The following is a 7,946-nucleotide window of genomic DNA, read 5'->3' on the forward strand; positions in this document are numbered from 1 at the left end:
GTGAATTTGTGTGAAGATGAATGGAGGTTAGAGTTGGATTCTGGACTTCTTTTATGCGTGTATGAGGATGAAGATTTTGTGTGTGTTTAAATGGAGGATGAGGCTCTGTTTGGAGGACAAGATGTTGTCTGTTATGTGGTGGTGGGTTCGTGTGTTTCAAAGGTGGTAATGGCCATGATGAATGGTGGTGTATTATGATGGGCAGAAGGGTTTGGTTTGTGGTGCAAAGGGGATGGAGGTGTGAATTTTATTATCAGGTTTCCGTTATGGAGAAGGTGATGGTGTGTTCTGAGTGTGTTTTGGTTATCGAAAAAGAGAGGTAAAAAAATGGAGATAACTATGGTGATAATGAGTGTTATGGGGAGGATGATGGAGTCTTCTGTGTGTACGGTGGAGATGGTGTTCTCGGTATTGTTTTGGTATCTCTCCCTCCTCCTACAGTGGAGTTTTTTCTTCAAAGAAAAAAGATCATGATCATCCTTCTCCTTGGTCCTCCCTGTCCATTTTAATGAAGGTTGTTATCTTGGGTGCAAACCTTGTCACTGTATATGTCCATGGGTCATGAGGTCATGAGTAATAAATGAATGGTGATGTATCAAAACAATGGAAGCGTGGAAGGATGTCTGCAGCCTGAATGTGAAGGTGTGGTTGTGATGTGTGTAAGAAAAAGTGGCATTGGGAAAGAGAGTGAAGTGATTGAATGGAAAAGTGAATGGGTTTGTTAGTGAGAAAAGTGAGTTAGTTGGAAGAAAGAGAGGAAAGGTGGGTGTGACAGAAGAAGATAAATTAAAGATAGGTGTGTGAGTTAAGGAATAGTTGGTAAGGAGAAAAAAAAAGGGACACATGGCAGCTTCTGAGTGGAGGGATTTTAGGTGTGTGAAAAAAGCAAAAATAAGGAGTGTGAATGTAGAAACATGGGTTATTAGCTCATTTATAAATAGGTTGAAAAGTAACAAAGGAGGTGTCAATAGCAGAAGTTGGCTTTTAGTTCATTTGAAAAGAGAGGGGAGGGAAATGATAGGATGTTCTCTACAAAAAACAAAAAGATTAATAAAACTTAAAATTAAATATTTTAACTCCTAATTTAATTAGACAAATTTTTTTATTGAAAGGATGCTTAGATAAAACATGATCAAAATTATGAATGTGTACATAATATTTGAAAGAGATCAAACAAAATATACCTTCATTATTATTTTTAGCTTTTTAGAATATTTTCCATTTTTCAAGATCTTTCCCTTTTTTATTTTTAGAAATAAATTTTGATTATCCGGACAAAATTGGGTGTTTACAAATAGTTTGCGCTGGAAAGTTACATCTCCATACTAGGCGTAGCTTTCTTAATATAGGTCCATTCAAATAAAAACTCCAATATATATATATATATATATATATATATATATATATAAACTAAAATAGATTGTATGTTATCCAGTATGTTTCAAATGTGAATTGCATTGTTCAACAACCCTTGGAAGAAGATTCAAGGAAGGAAATAATTGGAAAGTAAATAGATTGGCCTCAATTGATGTTGAGATGGTTTCTACCACCAGCCTTGGAAGAAGACTCTAAAACGAGATTAGTCCCTACTTAAAACTCACCCTCAAGATAATAAGACTTGAAGAAATAGACAAGTTTGAAATGTATTCATTAAGTCTCTACTAACAAACAAGTTTGAAATGTTGAGAATGAAACTTGGTGTTTGTAATTTCTAAAAAATAAATAAGTGTTTTAGTTGTTTAGGACTATTATTTTATTTTATTATTATTTATTTATATTTTAATAAACAAAAGTTAGTTTCATATTTTTTAAGAATTAAACAAATCATCATTGAATATGTTATAAACGTGACCTACATTTTCATCAATTATTATTATTCACTTTTGCTTATTAATTAATGTTTTGTCTTCAACTAAGTTGCAAAATGTCTTCAACTAAGTTGCAAAAGAAGAAGCTCAATTGTAAGACATTATTTTGGTTACTCGTAATGCAGTAATATGAATTTTATTTCTGACAAATAGCATTTTTTTTCTCTATTTTTCATGAACCAATGAAAGAAGTAATTTAATAAATATTGTTTTTACATCCAACTGTTTATAATAAAAAATTGAATTTGCAAATTAAAATTGTTTCCTCCTATAAAATAATCTTCCATATGCGTCACTTTGATTATATCTTATTTTAATAAATGAAATACATTATCAACACATATTTTTAGGTGGAATGAAGAATTAGTGAAGTTCCTTTCTAAACATGCTTAGTCTTCTTAAGCATGTGCCTCCATCCTTGGTTGGGGTCAATCCTTCATCAAAGTAGGTTTCGTTATTTTAGAGAGAAAAAAGAGAGTAGGTTTCGTGAGATGTGAGATGAAGAAAAAACAATTTGTAACCTAGTTAGAGAGAAGAAGAATAGTAGAGATAGTTTTTAACTTATCTATGCTTTTACCTTATTAATACTTTTGCCATAAATATGTCTCACATTTGTTTTTTGTTTCTTCATTTATTTTTTCTTTTTGTAATTTAAATTTGTCAAGTCAATTAGACATTACTATTATTTTTGTGTATGGTTTAACCTTAAATTTTTATATTCTTAGGAGTTAAATGAGACTTTAAGTAACATTTTTCTATAATTTTTATTCACGACAAAGGTTACAATTTCAAAGTTATGGATGAATATAATTCTTTACTGATTGAATCTGACATAACACCGTTGGCTTTTATTGATCCAGAAAAAAAGTGAGTTATTCGGTACACTTTTTTACTAGAGCTTTTATGGTGATTAAATTTATTGTGTTATATTGAATTTTTATAATTTTAGAGTGGTGTTATTAAATATTGTTTCTGTAGAAAAGTAACATTTGGTTGAAATATATGTCAACAAATATTTTCATATATTTTTTTAGTTGAGAAAATTTAACATTAAATTTATTAAGTGTTATCTTGAATTTTTATAATTTTATGGTGTTGTTAAATACTGTTTATGGAGAAAAGTAATTTTTGGATGAAATATATGTCAACAAATATTTTCATATAATAATTTATGTAATTTAAATTTGTCAAGTCAATTAGACATTACTATTATTTTTTGTGTATGGTTTAACCTTAAATTTTTATTGATCCAGAAAAAAGTGAGTGATTGGGTACACTTTTCTCATTATCCTTCTTAATTCTTAATTAAAGATTTTATTTCATTTTAACAACTCATTAATAAAAGATTTACTTGTCATTTGAAAGAATTTATATAAGCGTATAATTTTATAATTCAATAATATTTTTATTAAAAATATGTTTTAAATTACTACTCAATGAAGCCTAATTTTTACAATTTTTCTCTCTAAAAGGTATTTATTTACATTTCTTCTTTATACTTGTGTTAATTATTTTAATTAACTGTTCCTGCAGAACAAATAAGATAAGTTAGGCCCAAGCGTCACCTTACCAAGTAGTCTGCTATCTCTTCGGTTGGCCTCTCTCTGGTCGACACATGTCAACTTGAACCCAGGAGGGGTTACCTGCAGAAGAATCTCCGAAGCTCAAGTAAGTCAAAGTTCTCAGAGAGTCAAATCAGTGATTAATGAATGCGTACCTTTAAATGATGGGGTCCACGTTTATTTATAGAGCATTAATGGCGTTTGACCATCCCATGGGCTGGGCCTTGACTTGGGCTCTAGCTAGGGCTTGTGAGTGGGCCAGGGCCCTAACCTAGGCCCTTAAGGTTTATTGGACGCGGACACTTCCGTTATATTGAGTTCATTAGAGTGATCGGCCTAAGTTCTAAACTTACCGGATATGCTGGAGTAGTCGGTCTAGGCCGGCTATTTGTCTTGATGGCTTATGCTGGCTTATGCTGGTGTAGGTTGTCCCTTTAGATGCTTAGATTAGGTCAAAACTGGTATAAGTTAGGCTAAGTCGGCCTAGGCTGGATACTTGGCTGCCTTGATATGCACATTGTTTATTTATTTGGTCGAGTTTGGCTAGGTGTGGTACACTAGTCCCCTAGCCTTGTCCGATATGAGTTGTCGATCAAGGGTGATGTGTTAATATGCTAGCGGAACCGGCTAGGTGTGATACATTAACATTTTAAATATTTTAAATTTCTTTTTTCATATATTAACTTATTGTTTTTCATGAAAATCGATGTGATTTTAATACTTTTGTAATACATTCTGTTGAAGAGAAGTAGAAAAATTGTCTATAAAAAGAACTAAAAAATATATATTTAATTCAAAAGATAATTTTAATAATATTATTGTGTATTCAAAAGGTAATTCAAAATATATATAAAATATGATATATAATATATGATATGTTGTTATGATAGGTGGGATTAGAATGATAAATTTAGTTAAGATTCCTTTCTCAAGAATCTTGCTAAGCATATCATATTTTTATGAAAAATACACTCATTTGAAATAAAAATAAAACCTGAGATTTATAATGTTAAAATCAAGATACACTTGTACAACGACTTAATCTGACAACTTATTATTTATTTTCTTTTTTCTTTTAATTTTTATTAAAATCATTTTAATTTTTTAAAAATCGTCAAATATTCATCAAAACAGTGTAAAAGAATTTTTTCTTAAAAAATTAATCACGTTCATATTTATCCATTTATATTATTTTTATTATATCTTTGAAAACTTATCATGAAAGAATAATAAAGATCTAGGAAGATAAGTTTCATTTAAAAAGAAGAAACAAAATAGAGAAACGAAGTGCTGGATTTGAACACATCTTTTGGTAAGTCCATTTATGTTTTTCTCTAAATCTTATTACCGTATTCTAACTATTTTTTATTTTCTAATCTTCATTTCATGGTCTTCATGATCTGCAACGTGATGATAAATTAGAGAAAATTATCCAAATTTTCTTAGTAATTTCAATTGGCTACATTGGGATTTGTGTTAAGGTGATAGAAGAAAATTAAATAAAAAAATTTATCTTGTGCACGTGCTATTTCTTGCAACATTTCATTACTTGATAATCAGAATCAGTTCTATTATATGTTTTCCCTTAACAATGCAAATTAATGATAAAAAATATTGTTTTAAATATGTTTTCATTTAACAGAAATATGATTCCACCGTTCTTTCTACACTTTAGAGTGCATTTTTTAAAAGTTAAGATTTCTTGAGAGTAAGAGACGCAATAAATATGTTCTTTATGTGTAAGAAGATATTATCATTAGTGAAAAATTATTTAACTAAGTACATTTTAAAAAAATTATAATTTGTTGAAATATTTTTTTTTATTTTTAAGGAAAGTAAATCTAAATGTTAAACAAATGCATTTTAAATAATTTAAGTATTTTGTTATAAATTTGAATTTAAAAAAAAATTAGATATACTTAGATCTTTGTATTTATTGACTTCTCTGTACGTTTTTGTTTTTATTTACGGAACATTATATATAAGATTCTCAGTTAAATCTAACACTTTGGACTTAATCTCATGATAAACTTAGTTGTCTCTCTTTTGTTAGTGATTTAATAATTGTGAAGCCAATTATGGTGAGTAATGGACCAAATAAAAAAGTTCATAGTAAAATACTTGTTTTGGGCAACAATAATATTTAATTGAATAAGTATGACCATGTGTACAAAATGTAAAATAATTATTATTATTTGTACGCACGCAACAATAATACTGAATTGAATAAGCATCACTATGTGTACAAAATGTCACAAAAAAATAGTTATTTATACGGAAAAAGACACTTATCGTATGTACAAAATCTTACAAAAAACAAAAAAAAATAATTATACAAAGATAACACTTACGTCTTACACGAGTAGTGTGGTACACGACCATGTGTACAAAATATCACCAAGAAAAACACAGTTATTTGTTCACACGTCTTTCACTAGTAGTGTGGTACACGACTATGTATACAAAATATCATCAAGGAAAACAAAGTTATTTGTTTACAGAAAAACACTTACGTTTGTCACTACTAATGTGGTATTGAGATAGTATTTAACATGTGCTTTCATGATATCAGTGAACGTTGAGTTACGAACAATAATAGCTTATTAAGGGTAACTATTTAATGTTTTGGGAACTTGGATTTGGGTTGTATGGATCGCATCTCAAACTTTGATTTTTTTTTTAACGTTTCTTATCAAGATAAGTGATTCTGTGGGGATCTAAGGTATATTAAAATCTTTTATTTTTTTTTTCTTCATTCAAAATATCTTATATATAAGATTAAATTTCCTTATTTTTATAAAAATTTCTCGTGTAATTCACTCTATATTTTCATATATTTCTTTTATATATCACATATTTATAAATAAATATATATATATATATATATATATATATATATTATAAATATATTAAATTTAAAATATTGCACTTTAACATTTCATAAGATTAGATTTTCTTATTTTTATAAAAACAATTATATGTAGTCCACTCTTCTATCTTTATATATATATATATATATATATATATATATATATATATATATATATATATTTAAAATTGATTAATGGGGTATTAAGTTTATATCCTTACCAGCAGAAATCAGGAACCTCTCAACAAATTACAGAATAATCAAGTTCATCACACAAACAATCTTTTACTAAACAGTTGAACCAATCACGGATCATCCATATAAAAACTCAATATGTATTATTCATAAATTAATAATAATTTACAATTATATTGACAAATAATATAATTTATTGATTAAGGTTAATCGATAATAATTATATAATAAAATTATATAAATATAACTTTAAGTCCTATTATTTATAAGAGGATCTATTTGTGTTGTTTATTTCAACACAATTTGTGCACTTTAAGGATTTAGGTAAACTTTATATATATATATATATATATATATATATATATATATATTGCACTAATTCCAAGGGTTACTGAGAATTTCCGATAATTTCTTGACTACGCTAGCTCTTCTAGAAGAGAGAGAGGAAGTGTGGTTAAAACCATTAGTGAGGGTGAAATCTCTAAAAATACAAAAATAACTTCAACTAAAAATAATAATTTTTATAGTGGTAGTATAAATATTTGAAATAACTTATAAACATGTCTATAAACTATTTTTCTTCCGATTCTTATTATAAATTATAATGCAACACTTTATTATTATTTTGTTTTAATAATAGAATAATTTATGCGTTAATATTTACATTGCAAACATATATGTGATAACAATTTTGGTATTGATGAAATAAATTTCAGCATAAACATTTTTGCAAAAATAGAGTTATTAAGATGAATTAAACTTATAAATAAAAAGTTAAAGTTTTTTTGTATAATTAGTTATTTGCGAAGTTAGAGAAGATTTCTATAAAAATTAACATATAGTTTACTCGGTTAAATGTTGAAAAGTTTCATATAGTCTAATTCAAGCATTGGAGTAGAACTTATTCCAAATTTATTGATTGCTAATTTATTTTAAGATGAAATTTTGCAAAGGTGACTAGAAAGTCTCTCACATAATCCTTATTAAAATACAAAATCCAAAAAATTATTCAATCCAAATCTAACTAAAATAACTGGATTTGAAATATAAAAAAATAATTGGATTTGAAATATAAAAAAATAATATGGGTTTGAATTTGGGATAAATCTATTTAATCGATTTAAAACAGTATGGATTTGGGTTGGATTGCATCTCAAACTTTGACTTTTTTAATGTTATTTATTACAATCTTTTATTTATTTTTTATTCATTCAATTTAAACTTTCATACACTTATGATTTTATTGTGTCAATTCTTTTAAGTGACTAATAAATTGAAATTGTGTTATGTTATTTCTTTTTTATACAAAAACAAAATATTTAAAATTTCATCCTTTTAATCTTAAATGATTAAAATATTAGTTCCTGTGAATTCAATATCTTACGTTTTATTTCTTTACATTTGGATAATAATAATATGTTACAACTTCTTTTGTATCTATTTAAAATATAA

Source organism: Vigna unguiculata, chromosome 4 (assembly GCF_004118075.2).
Source record: "Vigna unguiculata cultivar IT97K-499-35 chromosome 4, ASM411807v1, whole genome shotgun sequence".
NCBI classification, from domain to species: domain Eukaryota; kingdom Viridiplantae; phylum Streptophyta; class Magnoliopsida; order Fabales; family Fabaceae; genus Vigna; species Vigna unguiculata.